The sequence below is a fragment of the Octopus sinensis genome, linkage group LG1 (assembly GCF_006345805.1).
Source record: "Octopus sinensis linkage group LG1, ASM634580v1, whole genome shotgun sequence".
In the NCBI taxonomy this organism is placed as follows: Eukaryota; Metazoa; Mollusca; class Cephalopoda; order Octopoda; family Octopodidae; genus Octopus; species Octopus sinensis.
The window spans coordinates 28,575,121-28,593,741 of NC_042997.1; positions in this window are offsets into that span (position 1 = coordinate 28,575,121).

The following is an 18,621-nucleotide window of genomic DNA, read 5'->3' on the forward strand; positions in this document are numbered from 1 at the left end:
TACACACACACACACACACGCACACACGCGCACGCACACAAAAACACGCATATAAAAATCTGTATGTATATATACATGTAGTGCTGTTGATGCCTACTGAGGCAGAGTAACGTGACCCTAGTGAACTTTAATCACCAGAAATTATGCAAATCATATTATATTTCACGTAATCATACCTTTTCAAATGTATAGTAAATTTTTTCAATGTTTTTCCCCAGTATATTTAAAGTGTGTATTCTAGTTCCCTGTCATGCAAAGATACAATATCTGTCGGTATGTACACGTACGATAAACGGAGAACTTTAATGTCAACAAAATACTTTATTTCTTATTAAATTATGACATGTTAGTGGTGTGCTTGGTACTATTCTAAATTTATTTGTTGCTAAGATTACAAAGTGGAATGAGATGTAACATAGAAACATTAAACTAATTGGAATGCAAATATGTAAAAAGTCTTTTGCGTCTAGAAGAAAATTGCCCAGAGAGCAGTGTTTCTGCTATTATATATATATATATATATATATATATATATATATATATAAAGTCAATCCAAACATGAAAACACAACAACGCAAGGACGTGGAACAAATATAGTATTATTGGACGCTCAGGAAGGAAGGGAAGAAGGAGGGTTTCACGTTTCGAGCGGAGCTCTTCGTCGGAAACGTAGGAGAAGGATAAATCCAGGGAAGGGAAGACGGAGAAAAAAATTCCCAACGGTACACACGCGGTCACATTTGAAGGATATATATATATATATATATATATATATATATATATATATATATATATATTATATATATATATATATATCAGAACGCAAAGAATGATGTTAGCATAACTATAATATGCGTTCCGAGGTTTTAGTACCCTCCGTTTCAAATTTCATATACATATAAGTGATTCATTGTTGGGATATTAAGCAGTATAATTTTTTGAATATGTTAGAGTGGTACTTAAACAGACCAACATTTAGTTGAGTTTTTCACAATGTGAATACATATGGTTAAATGTTAGTCTGACGAAATGCGAATCCGAAATATACACCCACGTATACTGCGTAAATTTCCTCACAATAATTTATATGCAATATAGAGGGAAACATCTGGTAGAAAAGTAATTTGCATGATATTAAAGTTATTAACTATTCATCTTTCAACTTCTTAAATCAGACGTTCCTCTTCCGAATACATACAAAATGATTTACTTGGTGTTCAGGCACAAGAGAATTTCGAATTGTTCTTTCTTTCAGTTCCATTCTAAGAGTGTAGAGAGCCAGGATGTATTTTCGAGTGCTACATTAAGAATACACAAAGATCCTGCGCTCTCAACATCTACACTATATATGTGCACATGGTAATGTATAAATCATAAATCAGTTTTGAAAGTATATGAGAACAGAATATATATTTTCTAAAGCCAGATTTTTATATGTAAAAGCAGAACACAAGACAAAAATAAAATTAGAACGCAACCAAGTTAGAGAATTTCCTTTTTTGTAATTTTTGCATGTTTATTTCAGTTTTAATATAAATAGTTAATCATCTATTCTTCGGAAAGAAAATATATATGTGAAAAAAGTACAAGTAGAAATGTCTGACCTTCACAGATGAGAATTAATGATATACAACGTTGCATAAATAACTTTACCAACATATAGGACAATTAAATTTTTGTCGCACGTATTTTTAATACTTTGAAATAGGAAAAGTGAATAAAATTCGAAATATGTTCTAAATATGAATATAACGATTCTCATATTCAATCACACGCACGCACGCACACGTACGTAGCGTACAATATTCACACATACATATACATTACACACAGACACACACACATATATACATATGTACATATAGATAGATAGGTATAGATGTATATATATGTGCGTGTGTGCATTTTGTGTGTGTGTATTAGTGTGTGGTTTTTATGAATATATATATATATATATATATATAATATATATATATATATATAAATATGTGTGTGTGTGTGTGTGTGTGTGTGTGTGTAACTCTGTAAATGCATGTAAAAAATGGCAAAACAAGTTATGAGAGCCTTTTTAGTAACTAGGCCTGTTTTCAAGAATTAAACCGAGAAAATAGGCGAAGATATATCTAAAAATCTTATCCATATAAGCTAAATACTTTTGCATTCTATTATGTTTTAGTCTATGATATAAAGTAGGTACTTGATAAGAAATTGGTTAATGCTTAACACAGTTTTATGGTTACCTGGGAAGACGTTTTCTTCTCAATCATATTGTTTCATTTTCTCATATTGTGTGCAACCCTGGATAAGTTGCCTGCACTATAGCTCCGGGATAACAAAAATATTCTTAGACGAAAACCGACACAAATTTGTACTACACAGACACACACACTCACACACACGATCCACTTCTGCCAGCAATATATTGTTAACAAAGTGACCACCGGTCACTGATTTACAACAAGCAAATTAGCTTGTTAAAAAAATGTCAAAACAAGATAGAGTAACAACGTGTGCGAAAATGCGGCTGACGAAGAGCCAACTAGCTCGAAACTGACCCATTCCCACGCTCCTGTTAGGTAATGGAGTGTTAATAAGTGGTCGCTTTCCCTGCTAGCAATGTATTGTGTATAAAGGATGCAGATTCTGCATCGAGAACCACCTGGCGGAGAGTCTGCCTGAAGTTAGACTAGTAGTAACATTCATCTGCTACTTCGATGTAGCAACTTGTTTACGTATATATATATATATATATATATAATTTATGTGAAATAGAAAGATGAATAATCTTGTAGTAGATTAATCAACAGTTTAACCGATACCTTAGTAGCAAAAATCACAGCAGTAAACAGCACGGTTGGAGGTACAACCATCTGGCGTTGCAACCGTGCGTTGGTGCGGATAATTGAAATTAAAACATTATTGGTGAATTGAAGAAATGGAGCTGAACGCAGATTGAACAGGAATCGTTTTATTTCATTCTACACGTGTTTCGAAAGGCACAAATTACCAAAATCCGATTGAATAATGGGACCATATTGTGTCTTTCTCTTCAGGAAGAAAAAAGGAAATCCGTTGGAAAAACAAAAACAGAACAGAGGCGGAGCAAAAAACAAATCGAACTGTGCTCCTAAGAGCCCATGGCGAAACTGTTTATCAGTGTATGTTGAGAACCGGTGGCTGAAGAATTCAACGGGTCAGTCATCATTCAATCATGTGGGTGAGGGTGTATAGATGTTCTTTGTGACCGAGAATAAAGATCTGACTATTTAAAGAATATTGGATGTTTTATAAGTGGCGAGAAAAAATCTACTTAGAGACGTGTGTGTGTGTATACTGTTCTATATATGTGTGTGTTGGCATAGGGGTAGAAAACATTTTTTGTGTACGTGTGTGCGTTTGATCGTTCGGCTGTCAGTGGCTACTGCCGTGATAACCGTTGGGTGGCAGAAAGAAAAAAATAAAAAAATTATATATATATATTATGTTTTATGTGTGTGTGTGTTCATCTAAGCCTACCTTGTCAAGGAAAACCCCCCGCTGTGAAAAAACCAAGCCCCGTTTGTCTTACATGAGTAATTCCCCTTGCAGTGGTCAATCGTAGATATCTTAAAGGCTATTTAAGAATTTGTTACCAAGGGCTATGGGTGCCGGTATTATTTATAAACGCTATTTAAAGGCCAGATAAGTGTAACGCCGCCAATGGGGGCATCGAAAAGCCGACTGTAAGAGCCCGTTTACCATCCGGCCTCTGGCAAACAAAATATGGAAGAGTTCGGAGACACAAAGGTTGCACTGTCTTCTGCCCCTATCAAATGGGAGGGCCACCGACAAAATTGACCATTCCAGCCTATAGCTTAAGTTCGCATCCTTCAGTCGCCATATTAGCTTACTGAGTCCCGTGGTCTGGCGCTTGTTCACGTCCCGAAAAGTTGCGTAATGGTTGGAGACACGCAAAGACAATCTTGAGGATGATGCCCCTACATAAGTGAAGGCATCTGAGTCCGTGTAAACCTTGCATTGGTAGACGGCGTTTTTGATCTTGGAGTTCGCCGACGTGAATCTTAATCTGCTAGGATTGGTTTCTGAAATTAGAACTGCGTTCCTGTCACTATATTCGTTCCGAGACCTGCAGCCGCTTACTACTCTATTTTCCACTACGTCACTATTAACTATAGGAATAACCCCTGATTCTCCACTATCTATCAGAGTGATGTCATTGCTACTGCCCGTGGTACTGCTATTGCGGGAAATGATGCTGGGGATGCTAATGGGGCTCTCTACCCTACTCCCATTGTTACCGTCAACCACAACACCCCTATTTATAACTATACCCCTAGTGGGTACTCCCTGGCTGGAGCTGAGATTATGTGTCACTGTACTGGCTCTCATATCATTATTACTACTATAATTATTCCTACTGAGCATTAAACCGGGAGCGGAAGAGGCTGTGCCTCCGGAAAAAGGTGATAGGGTCTTAGTAAGTAGCCTATTATTATGGGAGGCGATTATCTGGGCGAGGTTTTTAGTGTTGGAGAAAGCTATCCTAACTTTATGTGAGTTAACCGTGGAGTAATATTTGGAATTTCTGGGGAAGTTATTGGCGATGGCTTGTCTAAACATGAGGGGGAGGTTAGTTCTAATCTGCTTACCAAGGGGATTACAACCATATATGCTTATTCCTATCAGTGTGATGGGTCGGGACGCCCGCTCTCGCATTCGGGTGGGTGATTCTCGGATGAACAACGGGTCTTGGGTTAGTGTAAGACCTCCCGGATCGATAATTATCCTTGTTCGCTAAATTAAATGCGGGAGCGACTACCCCGGCATCCGCCGCGCTCCCGTCCTTACTTAAAATGTTAATGTTATTATATACGGCCCTATCCTGATGACCGAATGATGGCATCGGAAGGGCCGGATCAATATAAATTACCTTCTGCCTATAACCGGCCTTGGATAGTGCGGCGTTATAGAATTCCGCTTTCTGCATAAAAATATCGGCACTGGCGGACAAGCCAGACAATCTTAGAGAGATGTTTTTAACCAAATTGTCTGTTACGGTTTTGGCATGATTTGAGAAGACACTGACATACTTCAAATTAGTGGAAGGCTTATGGTAAGGGCAGTATGAGTCGCTATTAAGGTTAAGTGTAACGTCTAGGAAATTAGCCTTGGTGAGTTCATTATCAAAAACTATACTCATGCCCATTCTATTAAAAAACCTAGCTAACCTGCTCTTAGTTTTCTGCACTATTCTGTTCGTGGTGTTTTGCAGGTAAAACAGACAATCGTCACGATACAGGCCGCCCGCGATCTCCGGGAATTGATCGGACAATTCGTAGAGAATATATATTCCGACCAAATCGGCTATCTGCGCACTATCCGAACTACCCATAGGCACATCAAATTCATTGGGAGTATCTTTACGGATCCACAACTTATTATCAAACTTAATAAACGATTTCCTGGCAACTAAAATGATATCTATCTCTTCTCTGGTGAGGCCAGCCTTGTTGTGAGCATGCCAGAGGGCCTTATTTAGCACACTAGGGTTAATCGAGGGGTAGAAGCTGGCGATATCAAACTGAATGAACCTAGTACGGTTCTTATTGGGGATGGAAGAGAACCACTTCACTACCTGCGAGGAGTTGGCCCAGAGGCTGAGCTTCAGCTTGTTTACTAAACTAGGGATATATTTATCTAAAATGTACTTACTGATTATCCCGATATCAGATCTAGCAGGGCATATGAGTCTTAGCGCTGGGTTGGTGTGGAAGTTAGGTTTATGGTCCTTCACTATAAATCTGGGTTGCTTGGGGCTAAGCGGCTGAGTTCTCATTTGAATTCGGTGTTTAAATATTATATCCTTAATTTCCAAGTTTACCTTCCTCAGGGTACTCCAATTGGTTTTTCTATAATTTTTCTTGATCTCTTTACCGAGTAAATCTAGGTACTGCTTAATGGGCATCTTGTATGTGTTCCTGGTCTTGTCGGACTGGACCAGGACTCCGTCCGTTCTATTAATGTCCTTGGTAATTTTATCTAGGTATCTGAGGTGGGCATTTCTCCTGGGTGACTTCCTGAACTTAATCTTTCTAACTATGTCCCACAAGTCGTCCTCAAACTTCTTCAGTCTTGGGTTCGGTGGCGGCGTATCCAATGTTTTAAAAAGCCGGCCGTATTCGGACGATGCTGTTGTCCGGTTCGATTTTAGATCTTCGTTCTCGTGGAAGAAAATGAGCCATCTTATCCGGTTTATGAATGCGTTGGTTTTACAAACCAACTCCTTAAGGAAGGCATCCTTTGGTGGTATAGGAATATCCTTAAGGGACGCATCAATCTCGAACAACTCCATTATTGGCATCGGTTAAAGTAGCAGTTTCTTGACGAAGCGGTATGTATTATGTGAAATAGAAAGATGAATAATCTTGTAGTAGATTAATCAACAGTTTAACCGATATATATATATGTATGTATATATTCTATAATTATAAACATAATTATAATTAGAGTTCAGCTAATTACTTCACTACATACCGAACTTAGAAGTAGGAGTTAAACATTCTTTTTCTACTACTGTAAGAATCTCCGCGACAGTAACACGCTCGTTTTACTGTTGTGTAGATTCTTACATTAATAGTAAAGTAATGTTTAACTCCCGTTTCTAAATTCGGTATGTGGTGAAGCAATTACCCGACCCCTAATTATAATTATGTTTATAATTGTAGAATATTTGTATAATTTTACATATAAAATTTATTTTAACCTACGAATCTACTTGGTAAAATTATTAATTAATTGATTGATTAATTAATTAATTAATGTTACCGTCATTAATTATATAAATATACACACATTGAGTGTGTGTGTGTGTGTATGTGTGTGTTTTGTGCGTGTGTGTGTGTGTATTTATGAATATACAGGTTGGGCGAAAATAAATTGTCATTAAAAATTGGTTATAACATGTATATTACAAACTTACAAATTTATTGAACCCAATGCTGCATGTTCTTTATTACATGGGGAAAAGAATGTAAAACTTCACATTTCAACGTAAGCACCGGTAGCGTCAGCCAGTTTCCGCAAACGGCCAGGAATGGAATGAAAGACCTTCTGAAGCACGTCGTCATTAAGTACCTAATGAATCTGTACATTATTTACATTTGATTGGTATTTGTCCTCAACTTGTTTGTTGTTAGCATAACCTTCGGCTGATATACTCTCCTGCCTTCATCAGGTGTCTTGGGGAAATTTCGAATTTGGGTACTCATTCTCATTTTTCGATGTTGTTGTTGTTGTTATTATTATTATTATTATTATTATTATTATTATTATTATTATTATTATTATTATTATTATTATTATCCAGGTCACTGACTGAAATCGAACTCCTCATAATTCCTCATTTCTTAAATATAGAACTCATGAATCTGTGTCTCCAACTGCTCTGATGTCTTGTACACCTCCTCTTTTGTGTAATCCCACAGGCAAAAATCACATGGAGTGAGATCTGACCTTCTTGGTGTTCTGGACTTCTGACTTCTGATATAGGAAATGCAATGTGCAATACCATGTCTTGTGCGAGCGGAATATTCTAATGTGAAATACATTAGATCAAGTGCTGAAATAATTCTGTCTACGCAATATTCCAATACCGAACATTTGGAAGTTTAATTTAAATAAAACTCAATCAGTGAGCTTATTGACAGTGACAGTATTAAGAATATACGTTTCTATTCATAATATAACATCAGCAGTCTCTCTATATATATATAAATTCCTCGATGCCGGAAACCATATGCATATACAATATCGAAAAGTAAATCAAATTACTCATAAGCAATTTATTGCAATATATTCGTATTTCATGAATATGATCAAACGTAGAACATTTGGAAATTATTATACATTTCTTTTCAAAAATAAATGTTATTAGCCAGAAAACATTTCATTATAATACAAAAATCTATAAACTGTACCTCATGACATATTTCATATTGGATCTACAATTATTGCCTTGATTCGTTTACAGTTCAGAAAATGAAACACACACATCACCGTCTGTACACCAATGAACGAAACTAATTTTCTCGGCTGATAATTCATATAATATAATGCAATATAGTTATAATATATATGTGTGCGTCTGTGTGTGTGTGTATAAAAACAAAAAAAATATGTAGCTATTTCTTGTTTACTCACATGAAAATATTATTTACCATGACGTGCCCACTCGGTACTAAATAAGTAATTAGCCTCATCTCCCAAAAAGTCCACAATATCTTTATATATAAAAGTGAAGTTGTGTGTCTGTCTCCTACGATTTAGATTCCTAACTACTCCCACATTTTGCGGTGCAGTTTAACCAAAACCGGGTATCTTATAGTCGTGATTAATATCGAGCCCTTCTGGGTATTAGCGCGCGTCTACGATGAGTCTACGATTTAAAAATAAATTAATCATCATTTTTTCCCATTTTTAATGCATTTTTTTGCTATTATATAAGGGAAGTAATTCTCTAAAAATGCTTATATAGTTATTTCCCTTACAAACCCGAGCAACGCCGGTCGATACTGCTAGTATACAATAAAAAATTCACAATACAAGAAAATTTGGATCTTTACCTTTTGACCGGCAGATTTAGAAAATCATATTTTATAACTAAACACTTTCAAACTTCGTATATTGGTAGAATGTGTCATATAAAATATCTTTTACACTTAGAGTTTCTGTGAAAAGGTTTGTTTACGAAGTTATTTCATGTTCAAGTTCTCGTATTTCGGTAATTTCAACCAATCAATGGCGTTTATTCGGCTGAATAAAATTACTGCCGTTGTTTGTCAATAGCAACTATCGGCGGTGTATATTCCGTTTGTCACTGTTGTCAGCTGAATAAACGTCATTGACTGGCTGAAATTACCGAAATACGAGTAATTTAAAACGAAATAACTTCGTAAACATAATTTTTTCTCAAAAACGCTACGAGTAAAAGCTGTTTATATTACTCATTCTACCTGTATACGAAATTTTGAAGTATTTAGTTATAAAAAAATATTTTCTACATCTGCCGGTCAAAAGTAAAGATCCGAAACTTTATTTAATATCAGATAATCAGAAGGTCGATTCAAATAAAATAACCAATACTTCTAACCACAGAAATCCTTTATAACACGATATAAAAAAAAAAGTGGTATACCACAAATATTTAACATAAATATTCTATGAGGTGTGGAGTGAAAACTAAAAGAAAAAAATAATTTATCATAGCGTGGTACACATTTTTCATTAATCAAGGGGGAAAATATTAATACTGATATTTCCATAAATAATTATTACTCAACTAAACGAAATCTACACTCATGATGTGCAGATTAACGAGCTTATATACTCAGAATGAAGTTGTATCTAATATAAGAAAAAGCTCTTAATTTTTCAGTTGCAGTATACATGAGTTCCACGCTAACTGCTGTCGCGTAATTTAAACACACAGTAAAAAAAATATACACATATATTAGTGTGATTGGCCGAATAAGAATAAAGCAAACAGATATCTCCCAGAGAATTTGTGAACATAACGTTTTTGTGTGTGTATACATATATATATATACAGCGAATATAGAAACTTTTGACAAAAGAGCATAATTTAAAATATTTTGTAAAGTAGCATTTAGCTTATACCAAAAAGAGTATAGATTTCGGCCCATTTTGAATTACATTTCACACACGAAAGAAAAAAATGCAATGTATATATAATAATCTAAATGTTTTTCGCAAACTTTACAATAATCAAAATATGTTTTATCTATTTTCCGAATTAATACTTCATCTTTTGTTCAAGATAGTAGCTAGTATCCGTGTCTGTTTACAGAACTTCTATGTATGGAGAGGGAGGGAGAAAATATCCATAAACTTGAGACCAGGTAAGAATGTTTGCAACAGAAAGAACTCTGTTAAAGACTCATAGATTATTTGAAGTTGATTTTAAAATAGATGACGTGTTGTGTAGGTTTTCCATACATGTGATGCTACGATTTTAACTTAGAAATTTAAGAGCTGGAGAAAATACCGCTAAATTATATGTCTGGCATACTTTTAGTGCTGCTTATCCACACAGCCTAAGATTGGTAAAGCTCAGTTTTATTATGTCTAGGCACCCAAACATTAAGTCGGAACACCTTTAATAAACTTCTATTCGATATGAAATATGTCAGACGAACCGCTAGAATATAAAGTGTCATAAAATAATTCATCCACCGTTAGCGACTATGTCAGGAAATATAAAACAAAAGTTATGCGAAATAACTAATTTCATGAATCATTTCTCTAAAAGTAACCTTGTCCATAAACTAATTCGTCTAATACCATTTCATCAGCATCAATCCATATATGTTGTGATGATCAAATAGACGATAACCTTACTTTTCGCTGACTTTTTTCATAAAGCATATGATGTATAGTATATTCTTAGAAATGAAGTTGGGCACACATATGATAGAATAGAGCAATAATTAATAGCAAATGATTTCCTTCACTCGGTTAACTATATTAACACGCGTATCGTGATTATTGTTGTAATTGAAGACAGCGTTTATAAACGATAAAATACAATTGTGTAATCGACAAGTACACAGTCATTAAAACTGATACCTGAAGGTACGAGGTCTATACCTATAGGAAAATACACTGGCTCTGAGACATGACACATGCAAATTAGTTATCTTATAGTTACAATGGTAGATACTCAAGCATTTGCGTGGTTTACTATTTGAACCCTTCAGATATTTCCAATGGAATTAGCGATCCGGATGAAAATGGGATGATGTACAACAGTCGTCTTGGTTTAAACAGCTAACAAGGTCGTTGCCATAAGCAAAACAAGTTTATGAGTGGTTTCCACGCATTAGGAATGGTCACTTGTGGCTTAAAGACCAACCCCGTTGAGGACGAACATTGATCTCCCGAAGGAATGAAAACATCATGATAAATCATTGACGAACCGTTGATATGACTGGTGTGTCCTGGAGCGCTTGCCAACGAATTTTGATCAAGGTGCAGCAAATTTTGTGCCTCGCTTGCTCACTTAAGATCAAAAGCAGTCATCGCTAAAGTGTGTCATGAACTGAAAGACCAGTTGGAAGTTAATCCGGACCTTTTTTCCAAGGTTATCAGAGGTGACGAAAACTAGTGCTATGGAATTTGCAGATGGGGAAGATGTGGAGAAAAAAAAAAAACAGGGAAGCGTTAAAATACATAACTTCTCTAGCGTTCCAGCACTGTTTCGATCAGTGAAAGACGTGCCTGGACCGGTGTGTTGATTCAAATAGAGAATAGTTTAAAGGCGATAAAAGTATAAACATGTAAACATATGTGAATAAAATAATATTGCAAAATTCCGGTTTCTTTTGGGTACCCCAAAGGACTTGATCGCACAGGGCGTTAGGTTTTCGATCAATTCCAAGTAGATAATTCAAAGAATGCAAAATGCAAATGACGAGTTTAAATGACGATTATTATAAGAAATTGTCCCTTTATGTAACAACATCGATGTAGAGCTAAGTGGCATTTTGCCAGCTTTGTAATGGATATGTGTACGACAAATATAGTTCGGTTTCGAAATTACCACGATTATTTCTATAATAATCGGTGCAGAAAAAGGCTATAAGAATTGAATGATTTCAAAATTTGAAGGATGGCATGTGAAATAACAAATGTAACAAAATCTGTATTTGAAAGCGTATTTGAAAGGGATTGGAAATTATTTAAGTTAGAATAGATATCAATGCGTCAGTGCAGGGAAAAAGCAAAAAAAAAATAAATGGTATTTTATAAAGCAAGGCATTTTAAAGAATATTATGTAATCTCCTTCTGCGTAAACGAATAAGTTATAATAAAATACATCTTTTTAATTCCAAGCTTATATATTTTCACAAAAGAGATAATGCATTTATAACTATTAATAGGCATATATCTAAAAACTTAACATGTCATTGAATACTTCTTCTACATATCGATGCCATACAATATAATTTACTTTATTTCTTTTGTGTGTATATATATGTGTGTGCGTGTATGTCTTTCGATATGTTTGTATTCATTTTATATACATAAATATGTATAGATGCACACAAGCACACACGCACGCAAGCACACACACACACACACACACACACACACACACATACACATATATAGGTTATATGGTGTATATTATATAGGTTTATAGAAAGTTTATTAACATATACACTTACCAAACACAGATATGTTGATATTTTATAAAGCATAAGAATGTATTGAAAGTGAAAATATTAAAAAAAGGGTTTCAATATGATTTATAATTGCACAATGAAAATAGTAAAAGTGAAACTAGTAACAATTGAGCATATGTTAATATACGTAGTATGAATGAATACTACTCACGTATCAGAATAAAATTTTTATGTATACCAATGCTATACCTAAATCATTCATAGTTACTCAAGTGAGTGGAAAAAATATATAATTTTATAATTGAAATTTTTTTTACATCATACAGTCCATACATATTCAAGTGTGTAAAAAATCATGAAATGTATAAATTTACTGTGAGAAATAAGTATTTTCATCGACATTACTAAATTCTTTCTGTCCTTGAAGAATGTCTTCTTATGAAATGAAATAAATTTGCGACTAATCTCCAAGTATCTCCTTAGTCATCGTTAGCGCTTTCTTTGTTCTCACGTCAAAATTTCTATAATTATCTTCAGACAGTGTAATTTCTTCCCGCCTTCCGTCTTCTACTTGTCACTCTAGTTAACTTTCTTTTACACATCTTTTTACCATTGTCGTTTGACGTGCGGCCGGCAGGATAGAGTTTACAGTCGATAAATATTAGTGATATATGCGCTCATGTGCCAGTACTTGTCTAGCCTTTAGCTAGGTGGATTCTGGATATTCCAATTGGTGTTAGAGTACTTGTAATATGATGGCTTAATTAATGGAAGTGTCTGTGTGGTTGTCATCGCCTAATTTTACTGTAGATTGGATGAGCTCTGATTATTTTAATGTCACTGCTTCGAGTGTGATGATGATAACCCAATTGTGGCAATTTCTGATGAGTTTGAATCACAGATGCAGTCACGGTGTGGGTGAAGAATCTATTGCTTTTCTTCAACCAGTACAAATATACCTACAAGCATACATACATATAACCACACACATAAACATACACACATACTATCAACGTCACATTTATTAATGTATGATCGTCGTAAAAAAATTATGCTGTAGAATTTCGTTCACAAATCGCCCCGCAAATGGATGAGAATGAGTTTTCAATATTTCGGAACTATTCTCCTCAAACGGTGTTGTTGTCTTTCGTTTCTCAGGCATTTCTATTCACCTTATTTTGAGGTATACAGTGATTTTCCGCATTCTGGTTCGGTAAGGTGATTTACACAGCATGAAATACCGCAGTCTAAAAGCCTTTATCAACCCAAACATATATGTTAAGCACGTTAGCTTAATAATACATAAATTATAGGCTTGTCTCTTAGACAAAAGTTGACTTTTATTTTTACTTGTACCACGCCTTTTCACATCACTGGGTAGATTTTACGCTAACCGTATATAACTTAGACATCCGATTCGAATTCATATAATAGGTGGACCAAAGATAGGGCACCAATAAACAGAAATAATACCGATTTCAGTTGTTTTCGTTCACTTCAAATGTGATTCATTCCGCCTAGCTTTGAATTATACATCGTTCTTTCAAATTTCTAGGTCCTTAAATAGACCCTTCTTAGACGAAACATAGCGACGTATAGGCGTTAAACAACACTTACACATTAAGTGTATGAGAGCGTTTGTATATAGGAAACTGATAGTGCTTCTTCGTTGGTGGTTTTAGTACATGCTCTAGCATGTCCAGATCGTCTCTAATGAAACTTTTAAGACTTCTGAGGAAATGTTTCAATAGTATGTCAAGAAAATTGCTTAGACGGTGTGTTTCACTGGTTGGGTCCAGTATAATCGGCCTTAATTTTAAGTATTCTGGTGTTGAGATATTTGTATATAAACCTGGATTTGATTTATAGGTATTGGAAATTATTTGAGTCTTGTGGGTTTTGGGGAGGCCACAGAAAAAGTCTTGGTTTACATTTAAAGGTTGTGATATAGTCTTTTTCTTTTTCTGTGAGGCTTTTTCCATGTTTGAGCATTAAAGAACGTGCCCTATAATTCAACATCCACGAACTGAAACACCCCAGACTAACGAAGAATTTACAACCAACAGCGCTTCCTTACATATCCACGTATACACCATTAACATTGAGGTCTTCAGCACTATCTTCCAGAACATCTCTTTACTTAAAAGGGACCAAAGAATGGATCAAATCATCCAAACCATCATCAACAGCAAAAGACAACCCTAGTCTTCTAACACAGGCCCAAGTATACTCATCAACAACATCGAAAGCGTCAATAACAAATGCAAAAGACATAACTGTGGTATATGTGTTAACTTAATTGAAAGTTTGGAATTTGCCTTCATACAGGGTCAATGTTTTACAATCAAAAACAATTTTTCATGTGCTCCGGAAAACCTAATATATGTATTAACTTGCTCAGGGTGTCGAGAACAATATATTGCTCAAACTAAAAGCAGTCTATGCCATAGGATGACGGTGGATAGATTCCAGATTAAAATACGTGTATACAGAAAAGCAGGATTATACGAACACGTCGATATTTGCACCACTAACAAATAACCCAACTTTAGAATTCTTCCCCTGTATAAATTCAGGAAAAATGTGAACTCTAAACAACGCATAAGCAAAGAAGCATATTTTATCGCAGATTATAAACCTAATTTGAATGCCGCCACCACCACAGATGAAACTCCTACAATAATTTAGAGCAATCCAACCACTACTGCTACGACCACAACAGGTCACAATTAGAGTCATTTGACCATTAAAGAAGATTCCACGAACAATTTACTGTCACAGCACTCCTGTATTCTCTTCATTTCTTTTCTTTCTCCTTCATCTTTCCCTACTCCTATTTCTCTTCCTCCGTCATCTCCTCCTTCTTCCCCTCCGCCTACTCCTCCTTTTTTCCTTCATCTTCCTTTTCCGCTTCTTCTTCTCCTCCCTCAGTGGTCCCTGCTTAAACCATCAACTCTCTGTACCCAAACAATTCATTCAGATTTACTACTACTCACATACGAGACGTTCACAAAGGAGAGAGAGAGAGAGAGAAAGAAAGATAGAGAGAGAAAGAGAGAGAGAGAGAGTATCTGAAGACTCTGGAAATGTTTAACGATTTAAAGACTATGGAAATATCTATTTGTCGAATTTAATTGCTTTTCATATTTTACCCTTAGTTGAAAAAGTCTAAAAAGCGGAAACCGGTAGTAAAATGTACTTCATGATAAATTCTTTTCAGCATTTTCTATCTTGCCTTTTTCCTTATATATATATATATATATATATATATATATGTATATATATCAACTCGTGTGCTAAATTGAAACTTCTAAATACACACACAGTGGCACACACACACACCACACACACACACACACACACACACATATATATATATATATATATATATATATATATATAATATATATATATATATATATATTTATATATATATATATTTATATAATTTTGTACATATGTATGTGTACGTGTATGTACAGATGTGTATATATATTTATGTATGTTGCTAAACGTGTCACTGAAAATTGCTTGCTCTACATTCTACCACCTGCCAGCATTGTATTTCAAAGATTCACAATCATTCAAGCGCATTTTACAGTAATTCTTCATCTTACCAAACGGCGTCAATGTTTCCTACTAAATTACATGGAAGAAACTATTGAATGTATGAGTTATTCTGTTACACACTTGAGTAATAGGTAATATATTACGTAGCATAGTTTTGCTAATAAAAACAGTATTGCGTGATTAGGGAAATATAAGAAAGGTCCCCTCGAGGAAAAATATATTTTCAATGAGAAAAGAATATTGTATCGGAATAAATATCCATGAGCGAAATATTTCAAACGCAGCCATACAAAAACAGTTACCAATGTGTAGAGAGGAACACACACAAATCTGAGATACCATAGTAAGGATTATTGCATACTTACATATAGAATTTACATTTGGAAAGTGATAGTCAAATGCAATACGCATCAAAAACCTATCTCTACAATTTTTCAGTTACAATTTCCCGAAATGAAAAACAAAAGATTAAACAAAATATGGATTGCATTTAAAACAAACTTCTCAAGATATCATATAGATTTAGCATAATTATCTTGACCATTACATACTAAGAGTCTTGTGTAAGTAATTTTTTCTCCTGGGGAACTGCAAATATATTTAAACAGAAACAGCTAACAACATATGTACGCGAACAAAGAAGCTTTCGGTCGGAGTGGGGCACGATGTGTCAGTTTTGCCACACGTTCAAATGAATAAAAAATGAAAAACAAAATATAACAATTAACTTGCATTAAAATTCTTATAACCCGATGGGTTAGGAGGCAAATTTGTATGCCCGTTGTATATATACATAATCAAATTTCAACTACTATCAAAATCTGTAATTTTAATATTTGGTTTGCCACACTGCGTAATCTGCAGTTAGAGGGAGTCGAAGAGACATGTTTGAATAAAATTACGAGAAATTGTGGGCGAAGGTTAAAAACAATCAATAAATAAACATATGGAAGGCACACAAATCTAAGTAGACTCAATGTTCATCAACATAAAAATCACAGCCATGTTTACAGAACAAAAAGTAACTTGAATTTTAAATAAATTACTATGTATCCGCCATCTCGCAAACCAAGTCTGGGTAAGGGCTTACACATCTGTTCCCCTTAGAAGCATAAACATCACAAAAGTCACACAGCAGCCAAACTTCTTTCTTTCTTTCTTAGTGTCGGTTCCAGAATCGCTAAAACATGGAACACTCAGCGTCCGCTTCCTCCGAACCATCTACATTACCATGGTCACTACCACTATTACCACACTCTCAATTGCCTGTTTTCTGCCATGTTGGACTAAAAGCATCTTCTTCTATGTAACACATTACAATAACAAGCTGTGCGATTTATTTTTACTTTACTTTTACTATTGGAATAAAGATGCAATCGTTTTACTGTACATTGTTTCAATGCAAGCATCAATAATTACATGAAACATTGCTCTTAAAATACTTTCAGACACTGACACATATTTCTATATGGTAGACATATTTAATTCTACTTTTCTCCTATTTGTTGACACTTATGTGCTTATATATTAATTGGCCCATTAAACTCTACCCACAAACCAACAAACGAATCATTACGCCCCACTTTGAAATTTCCTTAAATTTCAGAATTTCCAAGGATATTTCATTTCTCTAACATAACAGAAGAAAAGAAGTAACTATGCATATATCTCTAGTACAAAAATAAACCCATCAAATTTTCAGCTCTTCTGCCAGCACCGTGAGGTTTGTTTAATGATAACAAATTGTTTGGTCTAGTGACTAAGGTTTATTATCCAGAATGAGGAACTTCAAAAGAATCTACCATCAAGAATAAAACTTTTATACTAACAGGAAGGAGGATGCAATTCATAATGGTTGTTATATCATACTTCCTGGTTTGGAGTTGTGAGAAAATGAAGAAGATCTGACAAGTGACACATTATGTCACACTGACCCCACATGACTCATTGACCATTATATTCCAATTCCCGTATATTTAAAGGCAACTTGCAATTACTAATGCAAGCTAAAATTCAATGAATGCATTGTGAGTAACCTCAAACGAAAGTTTATAAAAACGACAAAATCATCAGAGTATTCAATACGGGGAAACATACTCTGATAATCTATAATTTAAGCCTGTACCTTAACAGACTAGCGAAAAAAAAAGAAAGCATCCAAACATTCGCTAGAAATGCAACACATACTACTAGCATTCTGACATGAGACTAAAAATAAATGAAACAATAAAAATATTTGCACATTTTGAAATATACAGATCCACATTTGGTACTGAAATACGAATGGGGTTACTAGAATCTAGTATTATAAGCAGAAGCAACAGCAAGAAATTAAGGAAGTAATTCAGGAAATGGGCATTCAAAATTGCTTTGTATCCCATTTTTGAGATGGGAAATCCACGTTAAACGTTACATCTTAATTTTAATGCATAATTTGATATCTTTATATATAAAAGAGAGGTTGTGTGTCTGCCCCCTACGATTTAGATTCCTAACTACTTACACATTTTGCGGTGCAGTTTAACCAAAACCGGGAATCTTATAGTCGTGATTCATATCGAGCCCTTTTGGGTATTAGCGCGCGTCTACGATGAGTCTACGATTTAAAAACAAATTACCATCACTTTTTTCCATTTTAATGCATTTTGTTCGCTCTTATATAAGGGAAGTAACTCTCTAAAAATGTCTACGATGAGTCAACGATTTAAAAAAAAATTACCATCATTTTTTTTCCATTTTTAAAGCATTTTTTGGCTATTTTTTGGCTATAACTCTCTAAAAATGCTTATATAGTTATTTCCCTTACAAACCCGAGCAACACCGGGCGATACTGCTAGTAAGTAATAAA